The sequence below is a fragment of the Myotis brandtii genome, unplaced genomic scaffold (assembly GCF_000412655.1).
Source record: "Myotis brandtii unplaced genomic scaffold, ASM41265v1 scaffold12, whole genome shotgun sequence".
Lineage (NCBI taxonomy): Eukaryota > Metazoa > Chordata > Mammalia > Chiroptera > Vespertilionidae > Myotis > Myotis brandtii.
In genome coordinates, this window is record NW_005354173.1 from 204,645 (window position 1) to 215,778 (window position 11,134).

General features: G+C 37.6%; 1 pseudogene; it reads left to right on the forward strand.

Annotated features, from left to right (window-relative positions):
• LOC102240059 overlaps positions 1-7,600 on the forward strand; it is a 29,860-nt pseudogene extending 22,260 nt beyond the window's left edge.
• Positions 7,601-11,134: the final 3,534 nt, after the last annotated feature.

Sequence of the window (11,134 nt, forward strand, 5' to 3'; positions counted from 1 at the left end):
TTGAGTACGGTACAAAGGCATCACAGAATTCTACATGGTGATGAATGTTATTTCAATAATTTTAAACCTACAACTTCTTGGAGCAAACTTTGGCAACTACGACAGGTTACGCATGGAAAGTCCTAGACACACGGGTAAAATTCATAACCATGACTATCTGGCTCACATAAAAATTCAGATAAAATAAATAGAAGGAAGGACCAAAGGAAGAGGCAACCCACTCTAGATTAGTAAGTGGCAGGTTTAATAAACCAAGAAACTTACATAGGGGGCTTATCTTAGGCATCTGAAAGATGAGTATATCTTCTCATTTGCACCCCCACCCTGCAGAATCATAAAATTTTACACAGAGGCCTAAACTGGATTCAATCACATATACCATCCAGATGGTCTCAACAGCTTACTCAAGGCTGCCTTCTTAAAAACGGCTCTGAGATGGAAAGAACTACCTTCCTAGGGTAAGGTAGGACTTGAAGAACAACAGATTGTTTGGATCTAGCTGGCAGGTAGAACAGGGTCATGACCTCTGAATGACCTCTTCCAACAATGACTGGAAATAGACCGATAAATTTCAGAAATATTTTTCTTCAAGCTTACACACATTCACTTAACTTTCCCTTCGCCATTTCTTTATTTATTCAACAATCATATAATTATACCTAGTTAAAAATCAGAAAAGAAATATCTAAATTGGTTGAGCCCCTTCATATATCAGTCAATGTTCGATGTGTTGTAATGTACCCCGCAAATCACACAAGGATGCCTCAAGAAGTAAAATTAAGGAGTCACATTTATTGCAAATCCGGGACTACGAGGGGGCATTTCACTCTCTCAAATCTCGTAGTAATTACCTAGCCCCAACACCAGATTTATATAGGCAAAAATCACAAAGGTATCGATTACATCTTTGGGTTTGAAATGAGGAACCTGGTTTGCACAAAGCAGTTACAGAAGCCGATTAGTTATCTACAAAGATTAATTATAGTTTTGGTTCTTCGGACCACTGAGTTGACAGAAACACATTATCTAGAGCCCTCGGGTCTTGGGGCCACTGAGTCAACGGAAATACATTATCTGTGGCCACTGAGGCAATTTAGGATAATTGTGCTGTCCTGGTTCCCAGGTACAGAAGATTGTGCTTTCTAAAACCAGTATGACCACCACAACCAATGCATTCACATTACAATCAATAAGGTATTCAATCGAATGGGATGATTTATATAATTCAGAAAATCAAAATAACTTTTCTATTATTTTAACAAGCAAATAATGACAGAAGCCAAGTCAGCAGGGTTAAAATATTAACAGCAATTTCCACCCAAGCATGGTTTCCACCATGCTTCACATGTGCCTTACAAAACACATGGTCTTATTAAATCTTCCCTGGGACACTGCACGTTATAGCATATAATCCTAGAGCTCCAGGGAGTTGTCAGCCTAAGGAAATCTAAATCTAGTGAGGAAATTCTCTTTCTCCTTTGGGATGGAAAGAAAAGTCTGGTGATAATTCTCTCCCATGGAACTGTCAGGATCCCCTATATCAGGGACTGAGGACTAGTCACTGCTGTTAGAATATTAACCACGTAGCAAAGCCTGGTCAACTTCACAGAACTAAGGAATAACCTTCATTCCTGCTCCCATCCTTACTTTATCTATTAGTTAATTCAACAAGTCTGGGAATGCTGGGAAAAGAGGCTGACAGAAAGCCACCAGGTTTTTGAAATACCTGTCCACAGTGTGAGGCTTTTGATAAGTGTTACATGTGGCTCATACATGTCACCACGTTCTGCATCATGCTGAGATGTCTACTATTATATTTCTTTCTCGAAATTCTCGATGACCAATTTTACTTTTTTGTTGTTGTTTCAGTTCCTTGATTAGACAAGGTGTTAGATACTGCCCTTGTGTCAGTGTAAATCCACAATGCGAATGTCTCTTGTACCAGGCAGATTGGACAAGTTTCCACTAGAAAAAAAACCCTTTCTCCACTGCTTATAAGTAAGGATTACTTTTGATTATGATTCCAATGTAATTAATCTAAAGCTGGTGCCAATACATTACACAATGCTATCTCTAAGCCAGAATTTTTTTCCTATCTTAGTTAACTGTTAATAGAAATTTCCTATGAGGTTACCAGCACTCCAAGCTTCAATATCTAAAAAAAATATTTCTTAAGAATCACAATACTTACTTATATCAAGAATTTATATAAAAAGACCTTAGTCTCTGCACAAACTTTATGGATATTTTGGGGAGGAGGCAGGAGTACTGACATAATAATGCACCCCTCTTTGTTATTTTGTAATTTATCTCTCTACTAATCTCCTTTTAATATACCATCATTTCATTTGCATTTGCATTAACTTATTCTGCACATCAATAGGATCTCACTCACCGATGAATGAACATGGACTCTGGTACACGAACACACATAACTTCTGATTCAAACTTAGCTAAAATATATACTCCTTCAGAAAACACCCAAACATTAATTTCATATGCATAATTTAGGCTTTAGTGAACTACTATATTTTATTTTATTGACCAATCCTTCTTTTGGGGAGATATTCATGATTTGACAGAGTGGGACAAACTCAGATGAAAGTCCAATTACAGGTATAGTGGTAATCGATAATAGGAAACTGAGATATATCTTTAGGAATCTACTCCTACGGCATTTCCTCAGGTGAAGTGACTTCAACAGAGAATGATCAGAAAAGGTCAATTTCTTTATTTGTGAAGAGAATGGCAGAAGAGAGTTTTCAAACATCAGGGAGCTCCAGATCCTCCCAGATAACACTATTTCAACATTTCAGGTAATAGTCTTTCTTTGTTTATTTGAATTAATGTCTCTTAACACAAAGACCACAAAAATCTAAGAATACAGCTGACAATATAATTCAGCAACAAATCCTAAATTTGATTGTTGGCCATCTCAATTACTTAGTTGTAAGAGGACAGTTATTTCAATATAGTCATACATAGTCATTACATTTTGGTTTGCAGCTAAAAGGAGAATTTAAGGATTTTAGCTGGGCTATTCTTTAACTTTGCATTTCCCCAAGGGAATATTTAATACCTACCCTACTTTGTGGCCTTTGAATTCCTGCTCTTTACAATAATCTGTGGTAACAGTTGTGTAATAGTCAAGAGCAACTTCTGCCACAGAATAGCTTACTTGATTGTTTTGCTCTTATGTACCATGGACTGTGAAGTCCTGTACCAGATTATGAATATAGATTTCCTACCAATTATAAATAGATAGATTTGAGGCTTTGCTAAATAGTTCTCAATTCAGTTAGAACTCTTTGGTTGCAGTCAAAATGGTCTGATTTTAGTTACATAAGCAAAAGGGTAATTAATTATCAGAGAGAAGAGATAGAAACCAGACTTGGACATTAGTAGTTATCAGTTCAGTTCAGATGTGCTTGGATCTGACACATTCAAATAGCAGGAACATCATGAGAATTTCGCTGTAAGGATTAAATAAGCATCAAATATTTAGGTGCTGTTACTCATTTTCTAACAATTCCTTTTTCAGGAAAAGAAGATTCATTTTTCTAACTTAAGTTTCACATTTAGTCTTTTTCTAGGGTACGTCAGAGCTTTATTACATAGAATTTTGTGGGCAAAATGTTACATCATCAAAAGAATATCAGGGTGATTTTAGAAAGTAAAAAATATATGCTTCATGTTTGAATTATACTTGGTTTAAATATTTGTATTCTGGAAATCAATTTCCCTGCTCAAGCTTTGCAGGTCTAAATATAGACACAAAACCTAAATATGGTTCAGATGGTCTCCATTAACATGAGATAGAATCTCAATACATACCTTTCCCAATTGGAAGATGCTTACAGGATCCCGGTCTTAGGAACTTCATTATGAACAGAGAACAGAATCCATATTGTATTCATGTCTTTTACCTTTCACAGTGCTTTGCCTGTAGTAGAAGTTTGTGTTGAATTGAAATATGTGTTGAATTGAAACATACAAAATGTGTTGAATTGAAACACACAAATAATAGTTTAATCTAGTGGCTGTGTATGCTTTCTTACTTGGAATCTTTTCCCATGCTATAGAAAATATAGTTGTAGAGTACTTAAAGTATGTTTTTCAAAGAAACATTGTAATAATTGACTTAATGACATTCAGAATAAAAAAAAACAAATTAGAAAAGTATATATTTTTTAAATCATGGTCCAAGATTTACTTATTTGACTCTATCAATTTTATTATGTTTCCACATCATTATTCAAGGGCTCACCTTTAATTTTCAATAACCCTTTGAGTGCCAACCAATATCCTAGGAACTATGCTAAAATTGCCAAGGCATTTTGAGTTAAGGTTTTTAAATTTTTTTCCCCACATAAAGAGTGAACTACTAGCATCTAATAGTGACACTGCAGGAGGAGCGCGATAGTGCTCCTGGCACTTTTGGCGAAAAACAGGAGGAGCGTGATTGCGCTCCCCGGCACTATAGGGGTTAATTCCCATATTCAACAAAGTCTCCATTACATGCAATCAGATTACATTTCTCCATACTAATTATTCCAGACATCTCAACAGTTTTCTAAAAAGTTGGTCATCATCAGAGGATAGTTTGCAACATGAACACAAGATAAAAAAAAAATTAGAGACAAATCCAATGACAGTTTATGTTGATTAGTTGACTTAGTTATTATATTTTTATTTGTCAAGCATTATAACAGAATTGTTTTGAAGTTCGTACTTATACAAATAAATGTGGGGACTTTCTGTTTGCCTAGAGATGAGCCTCAAATTTTTAAGGATTCAATGTGAGAGTATGTATAGGAATTGGAGTCTCCTTCTGTCTATGGATATCCTCCAAGTTTTATGAATATATATGTTGCTAGTCTTAATTTGGTTAAGAAATGTACTGGAGAGTTTGCCGGAAGCCGGTCCATCCTTGCTGCTTGACACAGTCACTGCAGGAAAGAAACATCTGCACAGCATATGTTTCAAGGGACCTGGCATATATAGCATATTGTTCTTAATATGTTTGCTCTCCTTAAGCACCATGTGTTTTAACCAAGGTCACCTCTCCGAGAAAGGTTGTTTCCCCAGGTAGGGATTTTTCCCTGAGGTTAGGGAGGGGATACAACCCCTTAATTAAGTGCCAGGCGGGTAGTTAAGCTACATAATCTTTACTCCCTGGAATGGAGATAAGAAACGCCCTAACCTTTGTAATAGAAATTGACAGGATTAAAATCGGCTGGTATAAATATAGATGTAACAAGACAATAAACATCAGATCCTGATCAGTTCCTAACCACAACTCCGACCAGAACTTTGGCTGGAGATCCTGGCTAGAGGTCCTGACTAGGCTGCTGATCAACTGAAGGCTGTCTCCGTGTCATTCCTTCTTCGCCGACTCCGTCCACACCTTTGGGGATCCCTGGACCTGTTGGGGTTGGTCCCCAACAAGAGTTTATCTACCAAGAAGCAAAGGCCTCTTCTACAGTAAGAAATATTCAACTCTGAGACAGCGTCCATTCAAATTGGGATGCATTTGCTTGTTGTTTTTGTTTTTATTCTCCTGTGTTGCATGTGATCTCCTGAAATACCTAACAAGAAGATTGTGATGGATGTATCGCCCCAGTTGTTCTTGGCTCTTGATCTCATTGCCTTTCCACATCTCCCATGACTCCTGCTACATTGAAGTGCTTACCATTTCTGAGACAAGCAGAGGTCATTTCCAGCACAGGATGCTTTCTCTTGCTGTTTCCTCTGCTTGAAATATCACTTTAAAGGCCTGAATATGCCTGGTTCCATCTCTATGCCATCTCCCCAGGGAAGCCTTCCTTAACCATGTTTTCTAATTTTGGCTTTATAGGCAATATCCAATTACCATGTTGTATCTTCTTTGCACTGATTAATTATATAAACCTATATATATATGTAATATTATGTATAATCACATATAATATATAACATAATGGAAGCTTTATGAACCATGGCCTTGCCTGTCCTCAGAATAGAGTGTATTCCTTTTCACATGATGGTATTATTAAAAACTAATTTAACTTATAGGGAAATTCTTATTAAGTTCTAAAGCCTATTTTTAGCACAGAATTCATTTGATATGCAAAACAACCCCTGAAGTTATTTAACTAACTTTTGTCTTTCTAGAGAGGAGAAAACTGAAGTTCAAATTTACTGATGTGAAATTATCTTAAATGTTAACTTAAAACTTAAATGCATGCATTCTGTGCTGGGAAGCCCAAGAGGGAAGTGACGGGTTTCTTGCAGGGGGTTGAAACCTTTGAGAGGTTCTGGCCGTGAAACAAGACACCTATTCAAATATTACTATTGATTAATATAGAATATATAATCATTTAGCTAAAAATTCTATTTTCCACATATAACGCACTTAGAGAAGCAGTGAAGGGAGTGCAAGCGGAAAAGCATGTGGCTGTTTGCAGAATGTGGGAGGGAGGGCTTTTCTTGCATTGACCAAGATAAACATTCCTGGGGGGGCGGGGGGGGGATGTCCATTAGAAGAGGAAACTACATCCTGCTTAGAAAATCAGAGGTGGCTGTGGAGATGGAGCTCTTCCGCTCTACCATGGAAAGAAGGAATTCCACTGAAGAGTTGTCAAGAGGGGGAGCTCTGACTACCAAAAACACGTGAAAAAGCCAAGTGAAGATTGGTGATACGGTAGCAAGGCAATAAAAGTAAGACCCACAAGAGTGGCATTAAACAGCAGGCATGGTTACAACACTTAATTAATAAAATGACCCAGTGTCATCTGCAAAGTAAGAGAACCTTTAGGACAACTTAGTGGCTTGACAATGTTCTAGCGCAGTGGTAGGCAAACCGAGGCTTTCGAGCCACATGTGGCTCTTTGGCCCCTTGAGTGTGGCTCTTCCACAAAATACCACGTGCGGGTGCGCACGTACAGTGCGATTGAAAACTTCGTGGCCCATGCGCAGAAGATGGTTTTCGGCCTGGGCAAGTCTATTTTGAAGAAGTCGCATTAGAAGAAGTGGGGGTACGTTTGCTGAGGTTGACCCCTCAGATTGAGGACATTTTTAGCAAAGGCCAGCTTAGGAGTACCCTAATTAAGTTAATAACAATGTACCTACCTATATAGTTTAAGTTTAAAAAATTTGGCTCTCAAAAGAAATTTCAATCGTTGTACTGTTGATATTTGGCTCTGTTGACTAATGAGTTTGCCGACCACTGTTCTAGGGAAAAGGGTGATTTTTCAGAATTGGAGAGAGAACAGTTTAAAAATCCATAAGGAACCTATGCTGAAACAGGTGTGGAATATATTATCTGAAGCTTCCAGCAATATAACTTCCAGCAATGGTACATTCAGGAAGAAACTGAATGTTACTGACAGAGAATTCCTCATTGTATAGAGAAGGAAACCAGTCAGTAAGGAGAAAAATAGGCAGTCACTCTAGCACATGGCACGCCCTCAGGTAGAAATCGTGGCCAAGGCTCAGCCCACCAAAGTAAATGAAACCATGGGAGAGCAAGCAGAGGTGAAAAAGGATGAAAGCCAAAGAAAAGGAAACGGAAGAAAAGAGCAAAAAAGAACTAAAATTAGAAAGCCACACAGAATGTTAACTCAGTAGCCCAAAAAGCAACAAAAGACACTAGGAGGCTAAACTTGAGGCTGAAGGGGATGGAACTCCAAGGCCAGCGACTCAGAAAGGAAGAAAAGCAAGAGTGGGAGCCAGGGCAGATGAATGGAGTTGGGAGTTAGGACAAAGGCACTAATGGCAAAGAGACCAAGGCAGGTGTAGGGAAAAGAAAATGACAAGCAGAAGGTGTGCTACATATGCTAAGAAGAAAATGATGTTCCCATAATATTCTGACTTTCCAGAAAGAGATCAGGATGATCCTGTGAAAGGTAAGTTAAACTGGAAGGAAACTTTAAGGCAGGTGTGAGACACACCTGAATGAGTTTTATAGACGTTCTGTATTAACCTCTTTAAAACAGAGAAAAATAAAAGCTGTTCCCAAAGTCATGTTAGTGCAAAATGTTTCACTTATTTTAAGTACAATTTCCTCAACCTTTTCAGCTTTCTAGCCCTCACTTAATTTGCAAATTTTTAGTGACTTGCCTACCTTGTATTTGAAAGCATTCAATGAATTTTTATGGAAACAACTCTTTTGACAATTGTAATTGGATTGATGAAATATATAATTAAATTATGTAAATATAGCAATTTATATACCTGGAATAAACAGGCTGGGCAACAACTAAATCAATCTTGATGAGCATAGCGTTCAGCTGTGGGAGCAAATATTCATAAGCTTCTTAGAGTATAATCTGCCAATTCCCTGTGTTTATCAAACTTTGGGCGTCAGTTAGTAAGTTCCACAGCTGCATAGAACAATGATGATTAATCCTGCAAAAGGTTAAGTAGGGGTTATTTAAGATAAATTCCTCAGTCATAATGGTCAGTCATAGGTCGCTAACAACTGTTCATTGTTTTTCATAAATGTCTAGAGCTCACATTAAAGTGCCTCTGAAGAGTGGCAGAATATACCACTCTAACATATGCCACTTTGACATACTGGTTATTTTGAGCTAGAGGTGCTTGAAAAACAACAGACATAGGAAGAGAATTTGACCTTCCTTTTCTTCCTGGAAAATAGGAGATAAGAACTCTCATGTGAAAGATGCCTTCCTTGTACCATAAGAAACAAAATATTCTTCTTCAATAAGCACAATAGCTGAGAGAATTCTATACAGAAATTGGTAAAATAAATTTTTAATATATTTTTATTGATTTCAGAGAGGAAGGAAGAGGGAGAGAGAGATAGAAACATCAGTGATAAGAGAGAATCGTTGATTGCCTGCCTCCTCTTGCATGCCCTCCACTGGGCATTGAGCCTGCAATCCAGGCAAGTGCCCTAATCAGGAATCCAACCATGACCTCCTGGATGAGGACCACTGAGCCATGGAGGAAGGAAGGGAGAGAGAGATAGAAACATCAGTGATAAGAGAGAATCGTTGATTGCCTGCCTCCTCTTGCATGCCCTCCACTGGGCATTGAGCCTGCAATCCAGGCAAGTGCCCTAATCAGGAATCCAACCATGACCTCCTGGATGAGGACCACTGAGCCATGGTTGGCGGGGCAGTAAAAGAATTCTTATCTTCTGTTAGCTTCCTCACATAATTTAGTTACTTTTCCTCATCTACCTCTCCTGTTCAACCTGGTATAAACTCATTTAGGTTCTGCCTCTTCCGTGGATCCTCTTTTCCTTATGGGTGCTCTCTTATCACATAAGACATATAAATATGTATGCCTTTCTCCTGTTAATCTGTCTTATGTTTAATTATCAGACCCAACCAAAATTCTTAAGAAGATAGAGGTAAAAATTTGCTTCATACCTTTTATTTTTATTATGCAAAGTTTGATAGCAAGACATTTCAGAGTAAGAAAAAGATTAATTCAATTCTCAAATTTGCCATTTATTAGCTATGTGATTATTTAGTAAATTTGTTAACCTCTCTGCATCCCAAATTTCTCAATTATGGGATGGAAGTAAAAATGTATATATCATGTTGTTGCTAAAGTAAATGAAATATATAGTTGACTTTATCATAATGTCAGGTAAAAGTACAGATTAAAAATATGGTAGCTTTCTACCTGGCCAGTGTGCCTCAGTGGTTGAGCATCAACCTATGAACCGGGAGCCCACGGTTTGATTCCTGATGAGGGCACATGCTCTGGTGGTGGGCTTGATCCCCAGCAGGTGCTGTGGAGGAGGAAGCCGATCATTGATTTTCTCTCAACATTGATATTTTTATCTCTCTTCCTCTCTGAAATCAATAAAAATATATTTAAAAATAGGATAGCTTTCACTATGCTCCCAATCTCCACTATAATACCTTCTTTTCTCAGAGCTATACTTGTTTCTATATTTTCTACATGCCCATCAGGATCAGGTATGCCTAAGAGGTTCACTTTTACTCCTTATACTCTTTCTCTTGGAAATCTATTTGTCAGGTAAAAGTACAGATTAAAAATATGGTAGCTTTCTGCCTGGCCAGTGTGGTTCAGTGGTTGAGCATCAACCTATGAACCGGGAGCCCACGGTTTGATTCCTGATGAGGGCACATGCTCTGGTGGTGGGCTTGATCCCCAGCAGGTGCTGTGGAGGAGGAAGCCGATCATTGATTTTCTCTCAACATTGATATTTTTATCTCTCTTCCTCTCTGAAATCAATAAAAATATATTTAAAAATAAGATAGCTTTCACTATGCTCCCAATCTCCACTATAATACCTTCTTTTCTCAGAGCTATATTTTCTTGTTTCTATATTTTCTACATGCCCATCAGGATCAGGTATGCCTAAGAGGTTCACTTTTACTCCTTATACTCTTTCTCTTGGAAATCTATTTCTATTAGTGATTTCCTGTGTACATTAACTTCTCTCACTCTGTTCATTAACAACAAAGACTTTGCCAATCCAGCTTCTCTTCATTTATTTTGCAAAATATTGCCATTTTTTATCAGTTATTTTCTGATACACATGCCACTGAATTAAGTGGTATAAAATTCAACCATCATATTAAATGGAGGAGTGGTTGAATACTCTGCTTATTGTGGGGGAAAACAGGATCTTAGTAGAGGCCAAGAGCAAGAGCTTTTATTTATGATATTTTAAATGATAGTGCAAGAACAAAGTTGGAAGACAGAGAAGTCAGAATCTGAACTCTACATATATGGTCATTGAGCCACTGGAAAGACTCCTGGTTGTCCAAAAGGCACTTGTTTGCAAGAAGCATCACATAAACTTTACATTTCAAGTTCTAACAGAAGGCACAGTCCTCTACTAAGATGTGCATTAAAGGAGTATATCCTACATCTGTAATAAAACCTTACTGCACCAAAAGTATAGCCAACAACCTAAAATGAATTTCAGTTCCATAACTATAGTAGACATGTAGCAATATTTTTCCACCACTAAAAAAGAGAACTAAGTGTTGTAATCCAAGTCTGTAAAAAATATTTAAAAAGCATGAAATGTTTAGGAGCATGAAATGTTTCCCCACATTTAAGAGCACTCAAACTGGGGCACTTTCCCTTAAAAATGTGAAAGAGATCATTTCAAGGTTAATAAAACATGTTCCACTATACCTTG